This window comes from Schistocerca nitens, chromosome 3 (assembly GCF_023898315.1).
Source record: "Schistocerca nitens isolate TAMUIC-IGC-003100 chromosome 3, iqSchNite1.1, whole genome shotgun sequence".
NCBI lineage: Eukaryota > Metazoa > Arthropoda > Insecta > Orthoptera > Acrididae > Schistocerca > Schistocerca nitens.
Window position 1 is genome coordinate 452,272,445 of NC_064616.1, and position 19,276 is coordinate 452,291,720.

Here is a 19,276-nt window from a genome sequence, read left to right on the forward strand (position 1 = left end):
GCTTCGGTATGTGTTTCACGAGGACGGCAAACTCCCCCCGTAGAGCGATTTCGTCTGTTTAAATCAAACACTGGCCTCGAAATTTCAGACCAAGTAGGGCATGTTGTTAAGGAACTGAAAAGCTTTCACACTGACAGTCACGTTTCAAGAAGTCCGTCGTAAGACAGTGCATTCTATATGTGACGAAAGTTTTCAGGACTGCAGTTTTAATTAAAGGGATCAACCCTTTGCTTGAGTGGACACGTGTTGTGGAAACTCCCAAAATCTTCTAAGAAGGAACAGTGCGTACGGATTTGTTTTTTGTATGTTCCTGTTACGTTCAATTCAATTTACAATTCAATTATGACGTCACTTAACTAGCTTTGTTGTTGTTGTTTTAGTCCCCCAAGCACTCTCCAGACTACTTTCTGCAAGTACTGTCTGACTCAAATTTTGAAAGAAATCTTGAACAAAGAAAAGAAAAAAGAGTTTGTCAGCAACGATATGGTAAGCTCGTCATGGGTCCTGCCGTGCTCTTCGATATTTTTAGGCAGCAATAAAGCGGCTCTTGCAGTGTTTTTAGAATACGTTGGCTGGAAGCCAATAGCAAGACGTGAAGCTGTTTTCCACTTAGCAAGCTGGAGCAACTGAGATCCGGGGTTATGTCTACTTTTGGGCCGGAAATTCTTGAAAGATTTCACTCTGTTTCAGAACAGAGACTGTGGCGGAAGCTTCTATGCGAGACAGGTACGTGTGTACTGTTAAAGCAAAAGCGAATAGAGTTGATTGCACACATCTGTTACTGAGTGAAAAATTTATAAAAATAGATAAATATTTAAGGCGTGAATTTAATATTGATCTTCATCGTATTAAAGTAAGAAAATTGGCATTGAACTGAATGGTCACGTTAAACGCCGCCATGCCGTTACATGGCGAAACATACAAACGAAAAATTTTGATGACTTACAACGTGAAAATTAAACTACTGATACACGATATAATTACGAAAGGTATGTCTCCAAAGAAAAAATTGCTAATATACGCAGCAATTTGGAGAAAACGAAGGAAACGTATTCTTCATTAATCAGATTATATGGCTTCCTGTTTAAGCTTGCGGAGATTGAAGTAGATGAAATTGGACAACAAGATAAAACCTTCTAATTGTGTAGCCAGGCGCTTTGGAAATGCACTTGGATAGCGTATATACACTCCTGGAAATGGAAAAAAGAACACATTGACACCGGTGTGTCAGACCCACCATACTTGCTCCTGACACTGCGAGAGGGCTGTACAAGCAATGATCACACGCACGGCACAGCGGACACACCAGGAACCACGGTGTTGGCCGTCGAATGGCGCTAGCTGCGCAGCATTTGTGCACTGCCGCCGTCAGTGTCAGCCAGTTTGCCGTGGCATACGGAGCTCCATCGCAGTCTTTAACACTGGTAGCATGCCGCGACAGCGTGGACGTGAACCGTATGTGCAGTTGACGGACTTTGAGCGAGGGCGTATAGTGGGCATGCGGGAGGCCGGGTGGACGTACCGCCGAATTGCTCAACACGTGGGGCGTGAGGTCTCCACAGTACATCGATGTTGTCGCCAGTGGTCGGCGGAAGGTGCACGTGCCCGTCGACCTGGGACCGGACCGCAGCGACGCACGGATGCACGCCAAGACCGTAGGATCCTACGCAGTGCCGTAGGGGACCGCACCGCCACTTCCCAGCAAATTAGGGACACTGTTGCTCCTGGGGTATCGGCGAGGACCATTCGCAACCGTCTCCATGAAGCTGGGCTACGGTCCCGCACACCGTTAGGCCGTCTTCTGCTCACGCCCCAACATCGTGCAGCCCGCCTCCAGTGGTGTCGCGACAGGCGTGAATGGAGGGACGAATGGAGACGTGTCGTCTTCAGCGATGAGAGTCGCTTCTGCCTTGGTGCCAATGATGGTCGTATGCGTGTTTGGCGCCGTGCAGGTGAGCGCCACAATCAGGACTGCATACGACCGAGGCACACAGGGCCAACACCCGGCATCATGGTGTGGGGAGCGATCTCCTACACTGGCCGTACACCACTGGTGATCGTCGAGGGGACACTGAATAGTGCACGGTACATCCAAACCGTTATCGAACCCATCGTTCTACCATTCCTAGACCGGCAAGGGAACTTGCTGTTCCAACAGGACAATGCACGTCCGCATGTATCCCGTGCCACCCAACGTGCTCTAGAAGGTGTAAGTCAACTACCCTGGCCAGCAAGATCTCCGGGATCTGTCCCCCATTGAGCATGTTTGGGACTGGATGAAGCGTCGTCTCACGCGGTCTGCGCGTCCAGCACGAACGCTGGTCCAACTGAGGCGCCAGGTGGAAATGGCATGGCAAGCCGTTCCACAGGACTACATCCAGCATCTCTACGATCGTCTCCATGGGAGAATAGCAGCCTGCATTGCTGCGAAAGGTGGATATACACTGTACTAGTGCTGACATTGTGCATGCTCTGTTGCCTGTGTCTATGTGCCTGTGGTTCTGTCAGTGTGATCATGTGATGTATCTGACCCCAGGAATGTGTCAATAAAGTTTCCCCTTCCTGGGACAATGAATTCACGGTGTTCTTATTTCAATTTCCAGGAGTGTATCAATCTACCTTTATATTTGAAACGTACTATGAACAAAGACGAAAAATTAACTCCACTGATGCTCTTGTTCTTCTTGCAAAAAGAAGAACCAAGCGCACTGTATTCGAACGTTATGACTGAGCTTAGAACACATCTGTCAAAGGCGGTATCTAGAGGTGGTAGACAAAAATATGAAAAATCCACGCACACAACACTCTACCATGTCTGTTACAATGAAGGAAAGCCGTTGACAATGAAAACAGCTTCCAATGGTATAGGAAAGGATAAATACACATCCTGTATGGTTTTCAAGGGAGTTTCATACAATTCTTCCTGCAAAATAGTGGCAAGATAAGGTAATGATGATGGAGATGGATAGCGATCACGCAACCTTCTGTCAAAAGTAGAACAAAAAGCTCAATAATATTGACATCTGGTGACTGTGATAGTCAGGGAAAATGCGACTATTCATCATCGTGTCCACAAAACTAGTCCTGGACGACTAGAGGTGTGTGAACAGAGGCGCTCTCGTCTTGCAACACAACGTCAGCATTTTGGAACAAACATTGCACCATGGGATAGACCTGATCGGAAGAAATGGTCAGACAATCTTTGGCAGTAATGCTGCCTTGCGGAGTAACGATATTGCCCATGGAATACCACAATATGGCTGCCCTAAATATCTCCAACCACCGGCATGTTTTACTGTCGTGACACGAAGTCAGCCACAAGTTCGAAACAGTATGAAACAAGATTCATTCGATCGAATGACTTTCTTATACCGCTCCTTAATTCAAGTTTTATGGCTTCGGCACCACGTCTTCCTATGACGGACGTTTGCATCACTGATGAGTAGCCTACGAATTCCCGCTCGGCCCCAATTTTCAGTATACAACGCTCCCTTTCGTTTTGTTTTGATTCTGACAGGGTACGTGAGTGCGAAATTCAGTTCTGCAATGACTCTATCCGCCGTAGTACCCTTATTTTTCGTTACAATGATTCCGTTCAATGATCGTCTGTCACGATAACTCGACAAATTTTCGTCCGCGTTGTGACTTAGCAGATGCTTTCCAGCTTTCCCTGTATGCGGTATAAAAATGGTTCAAATGCCTCTGAGCACTATGAGACTTAACATCTGAGGTCATCAGTCCCATAGACTTAGAACTATTTAAACGTAACTAACATAAGGACATCACAGAAATCCATGCCTGAGGCAGATTTCGAACCTGCGACCGCAGCAGCAGCGCGGTTCCAGACTGAAGCGCCTAGAACCGCTCTGCCGCAACGGCCGGCTATGCGGTATAAATCTTCAAAATAGTGCCTCTTGAAAAGCCGAACCCTTCCCCTAACTTCGTTAAGGAAGCACCCACCAAGCGCGCACCAACAATTGGCATACGTTCGAATTCATTTAGCTCCGACATAATGCACTCACAGCACTCATAGCGTGGAACACAGTTCTGATCTCGACTGACACTTGCAACGTATTGACGACATTGCAGTGGTGCCGTTATTCGTCAAACACAACAGCGCAACCTACAGGCTTGGCTAGCATCAGGATTTATTTTTAAGCATGTATTTTTCGCTATGTTTCCATATTTTTATCGATTCCCTTTTTTAAAAACAGTTAAAAACTACATCAGAGTTACTGCTTTGCAAGGAATTAACGCTCTATCTGTAAATTTGTAAGTGAAATTGCTAATATGTTTAATTTTTAAGACAGGATTTATGACTGTGCCGAAAAGGTGTCATGAGGAAGTGATTTGTAGGTAAAGTGTTAACTTTCTCACTTAATACACTACTGGCCATTAAAATTGCTACACCATGAAGATGACGCGAAATTTAATCAACGGGAAGAAGATGCTGTGATATGCAAATGATTAGCTTTTCAGAGCATTCACCCAAGGTTGGCGCCGGTGGCGACACCTACAACGTGCTGACATGAGCAAAGTTTCCAACCGATTTCTCATACACAAACAGCAGTTGACCGGCGTTGCCTGGTAAAACGTTGTTGTGAAGCCTCGTGTAAGGAGGAGATATGCGTACCATCACGTTTCCGACTTTGATAAAGGTCGGGTTGTAGCCTATCGCGATTGCGATTTACCGTATCGCGACATTTCTGCTCACGTTGCTCGAGATCCAATGACTGTTAGCAGAATATGGAATAGGTGGGTTCAGGAAGGTAATACGGAACGCCGTGCTGGATCCCAACGGCCTCGTATCACAAGCAGTCGCGATGACAGGCATCTTATCCTCATGGCTGTAACGGATCGTGCAGCCACGTCTCGATCCCTGAGTCAGCAGATGGGGACGTTTGCAAGACAAGAACCATCTGCACGAACAGTTCGACGACGTTTGCAGCAGCATGGACTATCAACTCGGAGACCATGGCTGCGGTTACCCTTGACGCTGCATCACACACAGGAGCGCCTGCGATGGTGTACTCAACGACGAACCTGGGTGCACGAATGGAAAAACGTCATTTTTTCGAATGAATCCTGGCTCTATTTACAGCTTCACGATGGTCGCATCCGTGTTTGGCGACATCGCGGTGAACGCACATTGGAAGCGTGTATTCGTCATCGCCATAGTGGGGTATCACCCGGCGAGATGGTATGGGGTGCCATTGGTTTCACGTCACGGTCACCTCGTGTTCGTATTGACGGCACTTTGAACAGTAGACGTTACATTTCAGATGTGTTACGACCCGTGGCTCTACCCTCCATTCGATCCCTGCGAAACCCTACATTTCAGCAGGATAATGCACGACCGCATGTTGCAGGTCCTGTACGGCCCTTTCTGGATACAGAAAATGTTCGACTGCTGCCCTGGCCAGCACATTGTCCAAATCTCTCACCAACTGAAAATGTCTGGTCAATGGTGGCCGAGCAACTGGCTCATCACCATACGCCAGTCACTACTCTTGATGAACTGTGATATCGTTTTGAAGCTGCATGGGCAGTTGTACCTGTACACGCCATCCAAGCTCTGTTTGACTCAATGCCCAGACATATCAAGGCCGTTATTATGGCCAGAGGTGGTTCTTCTGGGTACTGATTTCTCAGGATCTATGCACCCAAATTGGGTGAAAATGTAATCACATGTCAGTTCTAGTATAATATATTTTTCCAATGAATACCCGTTTATCATCTGCATTTCTTCTTGGTGTAGCAATTTTAATGGCCAGTAGTGTATTTATATTCTTCATTTCATATTTAAATCCATCCACTTATTTTCATTTCTCTGTGGAATAAATCGCATCGGTATGATTCGTTTCGCTGTTCAACTAAGGAGATAGTGGCTGTCCCATTTATCTACTACATGCCCACTTCCCATGAAACTCACATCACCACGTGACTTTTATTTCCTCCTCCCCTTACTCCAGAAGAGTTTGCCTTTTCACAGCTGAAGATGTCCAAAGTTAAAAATGAATGAGAGCTATGGCAGAGGGGGCAGGGGCCGTGGGGGAAAGGGTGGGGGGGAGGAGTAGTCTCTGGCCTAGGGCGCCGCCGTCTACAAATCTGGTCCTGCAAGGATACAATGGAACACACTCTTTATCGAGGTACTTGAGAACAGCACTGGCTACATGCGGTGTTGTCACGCAGACTCGAAGATAAAGTGCAGCCACCTGCCTTTATTTGTCAGAAATGTATGCATTATATTAAAATTCCCTTCTGTGTGAAACAGGGCTGTTATGTTGTGTCCGCAAAGGCACCCCATGCCATCACGCCAGGTGCTGGACCCACATTAACATGATGAATGGCAGTCTAGCAACATTAGTTCTCCTCGGAGCCTACACGCACAGAAATATCCAATATGATGTTGTACACAGCATGAAAAGACGACATGGTGTCACTCCTGTGTCTAATGTCGCTCAGCGCACCGCTGTTATGAGTCCCTCTCTGTTGCCAGGCCAAGGGATGCTGCACCCTGCTCAATGTCATTATATCCACTGGTGCTGCTCCAGACGTCGCACAATGGAGTATTTGTACCGAAATCCTACTTTGAATATTTTCATAGTTTAAAACGTTTAAAGCACTTCTGTTCAGTATAAACTTAAATGCAACCGTGCGGGGTAGCCGCTCTGTCTAGGGCGCCTTGTCATGGTCCGTGCGGCAACCCCGTCGGGGGTTGAGTCCTCCCTAGGGCATGGGTGTGTGTTGTCCATAGCGTAAGTTAGTTTAAGTTAGATTAAATAGTGTGTAGGCTTATGGACCGATGACCTCAGCGCTTTGGTCCCATAAGACCTTACCATCAAATTTAACTTAAATGCAAGTGTAAATACCCCTAAACTTCTCCATTGTCAACCTTGGATATGCGCCTGGGATGTCTCGGTATGCATTTGTTAGTTTGGTGCATAGGATTATTCAGTATGCATTTGTAAGTTTGGCCCCTGGGATGACTCTGTGTGCATTTGTTAGTTTGTATTCGCGTCTTTCAGTTGGTACCACGCTACTTTCCACCATTTCGGGTCTTTTGGCTTCTGGCTTTTGGCTTCTGTATAGATTTTGGTGACGATATGATGAAATCAATGCTGCTATTAGCGTATCCAAATTCCTCGTCATGTGTATGATTGTTCATAAGTAGTTGGATTGCTGTAATTTCTGGCAGTAATTTGTTTTTTTAAATATTCTCTAAAACTAATTCAATAATTGTAGCTTATATGCTCAATGGAATTTCATGTATTTCGTTATATACAGAATGTATTATAATTAATGGCGTAAACGCATACAGTTGAAAGTACACGATACTAGAAGCAAAAAAGTCTGAGTAAACATAGGGTCGAAAATGTATACCTTAAGAGCTACGAGTTATTTTTCATCTTCGATACAGTGAAACAAATCTCTTCTACTGCAAGCTCTTTGCTTTCCACATTCTAGGAGGTAGTAGTATGGACCAAAACAAGGAAAAAATTTCCAGTAAACAGGTGCTCTAAAACGCGTACCTTAAGAGCTATGAGCACGTGCTCATCTTCGCTACTTGGAAACACAACTCTTCTAATGAACAATTGCTCATAACTGTTAAGGTATGCATTTTAGAGCAAATGTTTACTGAACATTTTTTTCTTGTTTTGGTCCATACTACTACTTCCCAAAATGTGGAAAGCAAAGAGCTTGCAGTAGAAGAGATTAGCTTCACAGTCCCGAAGATGAAAAATTGCTCGTAGCTCTTAAGGTATGCATTTTCGACCCTATGTTTACTCAGACTTTTTTGTTTCTAGTATCGTGTACTTTCAACTGTATGTGTTTACGCCATCAATTATGATACACCCTGTATACATGTACTGAGATGTAAATTTTAGTATGTGTTGTCTAGTTTTGTGCAGCTATTGCATTTACGGCAAGTGAAAGAGAGAGAATTTATGTGTGTATGATAAATCCCATCCCTCGCAGTTTTCCTTCCTTCATATCTGCTCTATGTTACCACAGACGACGTATCACTGATCTCATTTGTACTAACATTGCAGTACACTCGAGGTGCCTAGTTGCTTCCACGGCCCTGAGTGGAATGCGTAAGTTGGGAATAATGTTCACCAACCTGCAATATTCTATAGTTGTTGACCCCTACGGAGAAAACAGCACGTAGTTCGTGAATCCGTTATCTTGAGGCTGTAATAAACTTTTAGCGAGGAACTGGTGCTGCAAAAGAAAATAAATTTTGAATTTGTTTGTTTAAACGGGATGCCAGACGTTGTTTATTAATAGAATACGAGAAACTGCAGAATCATATTCCATTTTATGAACCACAAACAATTTCCATTCTTTACACTTTCACAGAGAATAAACAAAATAATGATCTGCATGTTTGCGTAATTATTATCAAACTGCTTCTCAGTTACCTGTTCAAAAAGCCAGAGATTGCTAATTAAGTTCTTAACCAATACCGACCGCGGCAGACAACATGTCAGTCCTGGGAGACTACTGATCGAGCTCCTACATTTACAAACCAGAGATTGTTAATTAAGTCTTAACTGATACCGACCGCGGCAGACATGTCGGTCCTGCGAGACTGCCGATTGAAGTCTCATATTTACAAACCAGAGATTGGTAATTAAGTCTTCACTGATACCGACCGCTGCAGATAACATGTCTGTCCTCCGAGACTTCTGATCGAACTCTGATCTTACAGCCTAACCACCTCACCCGCCATCAAAGTTAGTGGCGATCCGAAGATCTCCGGAGTACTTCGTCTGCCTTTTCGTTTATCTGTTGTTTATTATTCTGCTAGAAATTAACACTTTTGAAGCAATGGAATGATAGCCTGATATTGAGAGATGGTTTTATATGAAATGCAAATAAATTCACTGTTTAGTTTTTCTAATATTAATAACAGAAGTTTATCATTTTAAAGCGCTACTTCCGAACACGGCAGCCAATCGTGGAGAAGGACCACAATTTAGGAGGTCACGATACACGTGCCGAATAAGCCATCTTCACCGGTACGTCCCACCACATTACGTCACCTTCCCACTGCTGCCTTCTCAGCTGCTCTAAGGAGAGCTTCTTATTGCTGAACATGATGGCTGTAAGGCCAGAAATATTACACGTTCATCTGTCTAATGATCCCGATCGTGATAGACGACTGTCCCAGGCTTTCGGCCAAGTGTTCTAAACTTCATCTCGTGATTTTGTTTATACATAAGATCGAGATATTTTGGAAGATAACGTATGGAGAATATCTGCAAGTATTTATCTAACAGTATTTTACCACATGCTTATAGCCTAAGATAAATTTTTGATGTACGAATTTGCGTAAGGCTACTGGTTTGTGGATTCACTGGTATGAACATGAAAGTATGAGGATTTCATTGTTTTAAAAGCTGTAATGTACGAAGATATTTCAACTGCGTACAGTTTTAATTGGGAAGGAAATATTGGTTGATCCATAGGCACAGTTTAAATGAATGCGGTTAATTTAGAAATTTATAAAACTTTAATCAGTTGTGAAATCAGCACATGTATTTATACACTATTTTTCATATCGACAGTTTCAGTCTGATTCTCCAGAATTCAGATCTTCGGCCTCTTCCTCATATGCATCTTCCTCAGCACTCTCTTGTTGGCTTTTATCAGAAAGACCAATATGTGACGGCTCTGAAAGAGGAAGCTGCAACATATCACTGCAGTAAGCCTTAATCTTTCTCGTTTGTCTTTTGCTAGAGCAACTCATATAATGATCGCTACTAAGAAGCCTGTGCAAGACACACCTGTTGCAAATGTCTCTGTGGGCCTTTCTGGAGAAATTTCTACTATACAATCTAAATTATTTGTTTCTGGTGTGAGCAGCTTCTTCTAATAGTTGACCAATTGGTACAATAGATTCTGTAATAACAACACCCCATGTATCAAAACTTTGTGCCTTATTGGAGTCATGGAATGCTAACTGTGAAGATCACTATACAGTCTTGATGTTTCATAAGCATATGCTTGACACTCTTTTACATCAGTGTGATTCCCACTGCTGTTTCCAATATTAGTTTCAACTTTTTAATCAATTGTAAATCCACTCCAGTGATTTTTGAGATAGTTTCAGGACCTGAAAAAAGCGTCTGGCTGTTTTCTCATCATTCGCATTACCAAATTCTGTCTTGGGAACTTCAACATGTAGTCCCATTTCTATCCTAAAATTTCTATGAAAGTTTTTCTTCGTGGCAACTACAATTCTTTTCTCTTCTTCGCCTCTCGCGCGCCACTTCCGAATTAGGATTCTATATGTTGAGAGCAGCACTGGCCCAAAGAATCATACGCGTGTGCGCAAAATTGACAGACCAAACTTCTTAGTTTCACGCTTTTCCGATACCCTTTGACCTAATTTATTGAAATCTTTTGACGAAAGACCGCAGATGTAGCATCTTATTCTTGATGTTGCGCCTGTAACTATATTGCACACTTTTCCATCAACCATTGTGAGCAGTACACTGTGTTTCATTTTTAAAACTCCTTCAGTGGTTGATTTGCTCCTCAGTGTATTGAATCTTCTAGTTTGTAACGTCCGATGTTTCGTGTACAAAAGGGATGCACATTGGCCTACATATTGAGGACGAAGGGATCGGATTTTGCCATATAGTTCCCTTCGTTTAATTAACGTTAGCAAGTAGCTTAATATACGATCGCAGGTTCGAATCCTACCTCCGGCATGGATGTGTGTGATGTCCTTAGGTTAGTTAGGTTTAAGTAGTTCTAAGTTCTAGGGGACTGATGACCTCAGCTGTTAAGTCCCATAGTGCTCAGAGCCATTTGAACCATGTAGCTTAATAACTACACATGAACTCTGATACGAATTAGAAGCACAGTCACAGATTTTTTTAAATTTTTGCTTAAACTGTGATTGCTGGGAGCCATCGCAACCCCATTTTGATGTTAGTTCCAAGTTATGCTTTGCTTCTGAATCTGTGCACTGCAGCACTTCTTCTAAATATCCGCACAGCCGTAATGCGGTGTGATCTAATAATCCTTGCAATTTAATTTCAGCCGAATTTTCAGTGTCAATAACTGAGTCTTCTGTTGAATATCATTGCGTTTTCGCTTCTTTGTCTAATTAGTACCAATGGTATATAGATTGGTTTGCATTCTGTGTTATTTCATACTGCTTCCTTGTTAGCTTTGCATTAATAAAAATGGTCAGTGCATCCTCAGGAGTAAGTTTTGTTTTGGAAATGTGGAAATAAGTGGTAGAGTCTTATGGGACCAAACTGCTGGGGTCATCGCTCCCTAAGCTTACGCACTACTTAATGTAACTTAAAATAACTTACGCTAAGGACGACACACACACCCATGCCCGATGCAGGACTCGAACCTCCGACCGGGCAAGCCGCGCGGACCGTAACAAGGTGCCCGAGACCGCGCGGCTATCCCGCGCTGCTGAAGTTTCGTTACTTTTATCTCTTCGCGCATTGAAATCACTTGCTTCATTTTCGTTGCCCTTGTTGGAGTAGTTTTTTTTCAATCATGCCAGCCATGTCAGGGTTTCCAGCAGCTGTCTAGCTCATAGTGATAGCAAATGTCAGCTCTTCATGGGTAGAAAATTGTTGCAAATCTTCAGGTTTTCTCCGTTTGGTTCTTTCATTTGACTTAATGAAATCTTTTTGCGGACGGCCTGAAGCAGAGAAATGAAAAATTGATACATTCACGTTAATCGCTAACCAGTCATCATTCTGCTCCAGGAACTCCTCTCTTCATTATTTGCTGAAGTCCACGTTTTATTATATTCAGATTTGAAATATCTGAGCAAACAATTTAGTGAACTTCACTCATCATTTTGGAAGCTCATTATTTCAGCGACTCTGTTTTCCATGCTCTCCAATTTCTCATCGATCGATCTAGGAAAAGATTCCTTAATCAATTGGTATAAGGCTGCCCTAGAAAATTCCTATTACCGTTTTCAGTGGCTGAACACCGAGATAAAAGAGACCTGTAGTACGGCAATAAAATGATATATCTATGGAACACGATGGCTCAAAGTACGTTTGTATCCTTTAGTATTCCGTATCTAAAATAAACGACACATGAAACACCATCCGATTTCATTATTGACGAAAATAGAACTGAAAAGGGTAATTTATAGCACACAAACAAACAGATATAACTTAAATGTGAAAATAATAAGGAACTGGCCACTTACCGAAGTTCACACTCTGTAAGTGGTGTCCACCGCTATTAAATCTCCGCACCGGGCAGCGGCGAGCTGTTACGCACGGCCGGGGGACGCACCGTTGCCGCACTTCTCCGTGCGCGGCCCGCTACTATAACACGTTCATCTTAAGAATAAACCTGATGTAAGCAAACAAAAACGCGATGATTGGTCAGAAGCCGTAGCACACGTACACTGGTGTTGTTACACTCTTGGAAATAGGTCCTACTTATGTATTAGATATCTTATTACTATGTTACATTAAATGAAACTTTAAGATATTCAAATCTATTAACAGTCATCAACGTTTTTCTTAATCACGCTTTAGCCACGTAGTTTTTATTTCAAAAATCGTGTACAGTCACAGCCTCTGCAGCGTTGTGCTCTGATTGTCGCGCTATTAATGCGCAGCATGAAAATGACTGAGGCTGCTTCCTGTTCCGTAGTGAAACACGCGAGTGGAACACGGTTAAAAAGTGCCGAGAAATAGGCTGTTCTTTTTTTATATAAATTTACGGAGATAATCGGCTTTGAAGTTTTCCCAGCGTTGTATAAAATGCAGTTGATAAACAAACTCACACTGAACGTGTTGCGCAGTCGGTGGCGTAATGGAATGAAAAGCAAAGGCGGTTATTCGTGCGTTTGTTCAAATTTCCCCAGTATCATTTTCTTCTTCTCGTTCAATTGGAAATATTCACATCTCCTAATTATGAAACTCATCATCATTTTTTTATGAATAATGCACGTCTTCTTATTTCTAACTACATACTGGACGCAAAATTCCTTTTTCCATTTCAAATGCAAATTCTTAATTTTCGATGTTTTATGAAAGACTGTTCATAAAAGTTGTTTAAATTAAGAAAACATAACAATTTGATTTTAAGGCAAAAATGAAAAACCAAATCCTCTTTATTTGGACTATTGCCATCGTTTCATAAAACAAAGGTAGATAAGTATCGTAGAAACATAAAAAACCATTTTCACAGCATGGAGCACATCATACAAATGCTGAATTTTTACATTTGCTACTGTACGATTACAATATGAACCCAGCAGCACTGATCTGGAGCCATGGCGCGGGTTTTGGCCCGAGAAGTAACAAGATTGTTAAGCTGCCAGACGTACTGGAACTAACGCACGCAGCTTGTTATCCACGTAGCAGGTGACACTTCCAGAATTGAAATGTATTTCTCGGATTCGGATAAGGAAGGAGCTAAGAGATTACCAGACGACTGACTGTAAGTGATACCTTCAGTGGCTTCAATATTTAAATATACGGCGAAATCCTTGAATATTCTCTTACGTTACACACAGCTTATGCAGAAAAATTAACCTGTGGTTAAATCAGGAAAACCTAACTAACCTAAGGACATCACACACATCCATGCCCGAGGCAGGATTCGAACCTGCGACCGTAGCAGTCGCGCGGTTCCGGACTGAAGCGCATAGAACCGCTCGGTCACCGCGGATTCTTGTTTTGAGTTATTATAGAACGTTAGCTAAAAACGATAACGTGTTGCGGTTTTCGGCTTGTGGGAGATTTGCAGTGTGTTATTTCGTGCTACTTAAAAATTAAATGATACTCGAAGCCATATTGCTCCTCTGCTCTTCTCGTTTTACGTATGAACTGCAGCTGACCACGTCACTGCAGGATAGTTGTATCAGCTGACCAGCCAGTGTTAAGTTTAATGTGCCGGTAAACTGTTGTCCCCGTTAAGTCGATGTGCGTAATGCACAGCACAAAACTTACACTTATTATCGTACAGGGTGTTTCAAAAATGACCGGTATATTTGAAACGGCAATACAAACTAAACGAGCAGCGATAGAAATACACCGTTTGTTGCAATATGCTTGGGACAACAGTACATTTTCAGGCAGACAAACTTTCGAAATTACAGTAGTTACAATTTTCAACAACAGATGGCGCTGCGGTCTGGGAAACTCTATAGTACGATATTTTCCACACAACCACCATGCGTAGCAATAATATGGCGTAGTCTCTGAATGAAATTACCCGAAACCTTTGACAACGTGTCTGGCGGAATGGCTTCACATGCAGATGAGATGTACTGCTTCAGCTGTTCAATTGTTTCTGGATTCTGGCGGTACACCTGGTCTTTCAAGTATCCGCACAGAAAGAAGTCACAGGGGTTCATGTCTGGCGAATAGGGAGGCCAATCCACGCCGCCTCCTGTATGTTTCGGATAGCCCAAAGCAATCACACGATCATCGAAATATTCATTCAGGAAATTAAAGACGTCGGCCGTGCGATAGGGCCGGGCACCATCTTGCATAAACCATGAGGTGTTCGCAGTGTCGTCTAAGGCAGTTTGCACCGCCACAAATTCACGAAGAATGTCCAGATAGCGTGATGCAGTAATCGTTTCGGATCTGAAAAATGGGCCAATGATTCCTTTGGAAGAAATGGCGGCCCAGACCAGTACTTTTTGAGGATGCAGGGACGATGGGACTGCAACATGGGGCTTTTCGGTTCCCCATATGCGCCAGTTCTGTTTATTGACGACGCCGTCCAGGTAAAAATAAGCTTCGTCAGTAAACCAAATGCTGCCCACATGCATATCGCCATCATCAATCCTGTGCACTATATCGTTAGCGAATGTCTCTCGTGCAGCAATGGTAGCGGCGCTGAGGGGTTGCCGCGTTTGAATTTTGTATGGATAGAGGGGTAAACTCTGGCGCATGAGACGATACGTGGACGTTGGCGTCATTTGGACCGCAGCTGCAACACGGCGAACGGAAACCCGAGGCCGCTGTTGGATCACCTGCTGCACTAGCTGCGCGTTGCCCTCTGTGGTTGCCGTACGCGGTCGCCCTACCTTTCCAGCACGTTCATCCGTCACGTTCCCAGTCCGTTGAAACTTTTCAAACAGATCCTTTATTGTATCGCTTTTCGGTCCTTTGGTTACATTAAACCTCCGTTGAAAACTTCGTCTTGTTGCAACAACACTGTGTTCTAGGCGGTGGAATTCCAACACCAGAAAAATCCTCTGTTCTAAGGAATAAACCATGTTGTCCACAGCACACTTGCACGTTGTGAACAGCACACGCTTACAGCAGAAAGACGACGTACAGAATGGCGCACCCACAGACTGCGTTGTCGTCTATATCTTTCACATCACTTGCAGCGCCATCTGTTGTTGAAAATTGTAACTACTGTAATTTCGAAAGTCTGTCCGCCTGAAAATGTACTGTTGTCCCAAGCATATTGCAACAAACGGTGTATTTCTATCGCTGCTCGTTTAGTTTTTATTGCCGTTTCAAATATACCGGTCATTTTTGAAACACCCTGTACTTGACAGTACTCGCGACAGTTTGGCTGCAGTCCCACGTGAAACTGAAATCCAATGAGGTTCCAGCAAACGCGGAAGAATATATAGTGAAATGTTTACATTAGGTTTATTCTTATGATGAACGGATTATAGAATCGCACATCGCCTACGCGCGCGCGTTCGCTACAAACCACAGCGATTGGCCACCCATAACACTCAGCTATTGGCCGCCCAGAATATCAGCGACCCCAGCCGCCGGATCCACTATCTGTGGAGCCTCATTTGATGCCGCTACCGACCTCTACAAGCCAGTTCTCATCGCACTGTGTTCTACTCCACAGCTAGGAAATGCAACGTTGCGGTTCGATGTTGATGTGGCAGCGCTCTGAACTTAGAATCTGAATGCTGTGCTGGAACGTGGATTTCAACGTTCATTACGCTTAGTAAGTCAACAGACTTGTGATATCCGCCGAAATTTTGCGTTTCACTTGAACTTCCTGTACACTGGTAAAATCACCACAATTTGTATAATTTTCGTAAAGTGTTCATCAACAACTTGGCGCTTGGTAACAGAATTATTTTGTATCATTGTTGTGTCAATAAACCATTGAACGGTGATATATTTATTGTGTTATTCCCGTTTATAATACATCTTTAACAAATCAGTCGGTCTGTAACAGCGACAATAGCGCAAACAACATTTATGTAATGGCGGCTCGCAAGGGATACCTTTCACCGCGAACGCTCGGAACCACAAAACCATACTTAGAATAACACTCGATCATACAAAAAACAGTAGTTTGTGTCATTTTCCATGCAAAACGTTGCATTCTATCACAGGTGATATTTACTAGAGAGAAACAAAGTCACAAGGTATCAGTACCACAGGAGGGGAATTACAAATAATTCAGTGACGTAACTGTATCATTACGTTTTCAATCTACAGTGCCAAAAACCCTCAGCTTTAAGTAATGATAATAGTGCAAAACACACATATCGTGCACACTTGATAGTGCTTATATTAGACCTCATAGTGCAGATGCGGGATTTCGATGAAATGGTTAAAACCAAGTGGAAGAGAACAATGTGCACACCTCACTGAAGCCACGTTTTTACATTCAAGCAGTCCAGTATCATAAACCACATCATTTACATTTTCAAATGATGATATGTGTACGTCAATCTCATAACCTGCCTTTCGCCAAGCATATTGCAACATAGGTGCATACTTTGGTGCAGAAAATTCGTTGCAAATCACAAAGTGAAGTTTGATGAAATAACGATCATGTATCTTCACATGTGGTTTGGCACATTGTAGTCTTACAAAATCAGTACTCTTCTGATATAGAGCTTCTACTGCCGACAGAAATAAACATCAAACGACTGGCAATATTTTATTGTTTTCTGTGGCAATATCTTCAGCATAACGGTCTATGATCAGGAATCACAAAGCTATAGATTCTTTTCACTTGTTACGTGTTCGACAAGGATTAAAGTTAGAAAACGTTTCATGCGTTCTTTATTATTTTTCTACTTTTGCCTGCCTCCACATGAATGTTTCGTGGCCAGGTTGTTTCAAGTTTCTTTGAAATATTGGAGCCGAAAGTGCCTTGCGCCTCACGAAAACAGATGTAAAACTTGTCTGCTAGTCTGCCTGTAATTGATAAAGTTACATTAGTTTTTTAACTGTGGGTGGGGCTATGAACAGACTTCAACACACTACCTGTAGTTTTCTCTCCTCTGTGAGACAGTGTTGATGATGAAGACATTTCATACTAGCACTGACTCTGGTTACTTTTCCAAACATTTCCTTTTTCCATACCCTGCCCTCCAAAAACTGTTGTGCCTTCTGAAATATACTATTATTGTCTTCTATGCCCTCACGTGTGACAAATGAAGTAATATGCCAGGATTAAATGCCATATTGAGCCTTACGATTATCGATAAAAGAAATCTAAGCTTTGAAATTGTCCAAGACTACCATTTTAGACGCTTCTAGTGCCCATATTTGCAGATGCCAATAGTGAATTGTAAGTTCCCTACGACGTTGCTGTATCAGATTGCGAGATTACATGCTCTTTTATAGTTTGTAATTGCAACAATCTGTTTCCTAAAAAAAAATTTTAAAAAAACGAGTTCGTACTCGCCTTTCGCTGGAAACATAATTTAGATTCTCTAACACGCTGTCGTCAGTAACCGGCCGGTGTGGCCGTGCGGTTCTAGGCGCTACAGTCTGGAGCCGAGCGACCGCTACGGTCGCAGGTTCGAATCCTGCCTCGAGCATGGTTGTCTGTGATGTCCTTAGGTTAGTTAGGTTTAATTAGTTCTAAGTTCTAGGCGACTGATGACCTCAGAAGTTAAGTCGCATAGTGCTCAGAGCCATTTTTTTGTCGTCAGCATCTAACTAATACTCTGGGCTTCGACTGTTTGGGTGGAGACAGTTCGTTCTCACTTTGAATATACTGTTCCTGCCCTCTGCAGATGACCGCCGTGTACTGCTTGAACAGCCTGCTTCAGGTTCAGGTTCTTCCTGTCCCCCAATATCAGTACACCTATCCAGAATAACGTCATGTATTTTTGTGAATGAAATAGAACACTTTTAAAGATTTTACTGGTCTCGTACTGATATTATTTTATGTGTGTAGATTGAAGCGGCGAGTGAAAATTTGTACCAATTTCCATACTGGCAACGACTCTAGTTACTGTTCCAAACATTTCCTTTCTCCATACCCTGCTCACCTAAAACTAAAATGTGTGTGAATTCCTAAGGGACCAAACTGCTGAGGTCATCGGTCCCTAGACTTACACACTACTTAAACTAACTTATCCTAAGGACAACACACACACCCATGCCCGAGGGAGGACTCGAACCTCCGGCGGGAGGGGCCACGCAATTCGTGACATGGCGCCTCTAACCGCGCGGCTCTCCCAAAACTGTTGTGCCTTCTGACATATACTGTTAGTGTCTTCTATGTCCTGAGGTGTGACAGATGAAGTAATATGCTAGTATTCCCGGCTTTGGTACAAAGTTTCACTCGCCACCTCAGTCTACATACATTAAAAAAAATATATTTTTGTGTTATCTCCATTACATTCCTGAATTATTATGTTACATAATATATCCGCAAACTCTCTATCCTCGTCCCCGATTTCATTCTCATATTTTGCACGTCGCAACTTTGTCCCTAATATCTGGAAGACATTCGTAGGATTCTATTCAGGATACCACTGTACACAGTTTACACAGTACCCGCACGCGAGCACTCCAAGAGACGCATTCGGATTGCAGCTATACCATTCAGGCAACTCGAGCACTTGTTAGTGCAGCTACAACGTTCAACCGTCAAAAAAACAAATAAAAATATATTATCTTAAAAATCTTAATTTGACTAGGGAAAATTTAAGGACTATTCTATCTTTGCAACTGGCTCTCAGTACTGCATCAATCATGACTGAACTTTAAAACAGGTCCAGCAAGCCCTGGCACATTCAAAACAGCTAAAGGAAATGAGAGACGAATTAAAATATTGTCAGTTACAATAAAGTATACTTGCTACAAGTGTTGGGCAAACTTTAATTTTAGCAGTTTTGGCTAGGATTTCGGCACAAATACTCGACTGCGCATTTTCGTGCTGTCCGTGTGGGTACCTATCTTACTACAAGCAAGCCCATTTCCTGACTCAGTGTATGGGATGTGGCTGCATGATTCTGTAAGTCCCAGAGAACAATGTGCCTGTCCTCTGCGTCTGGTTGTTATCCTGCTTGATG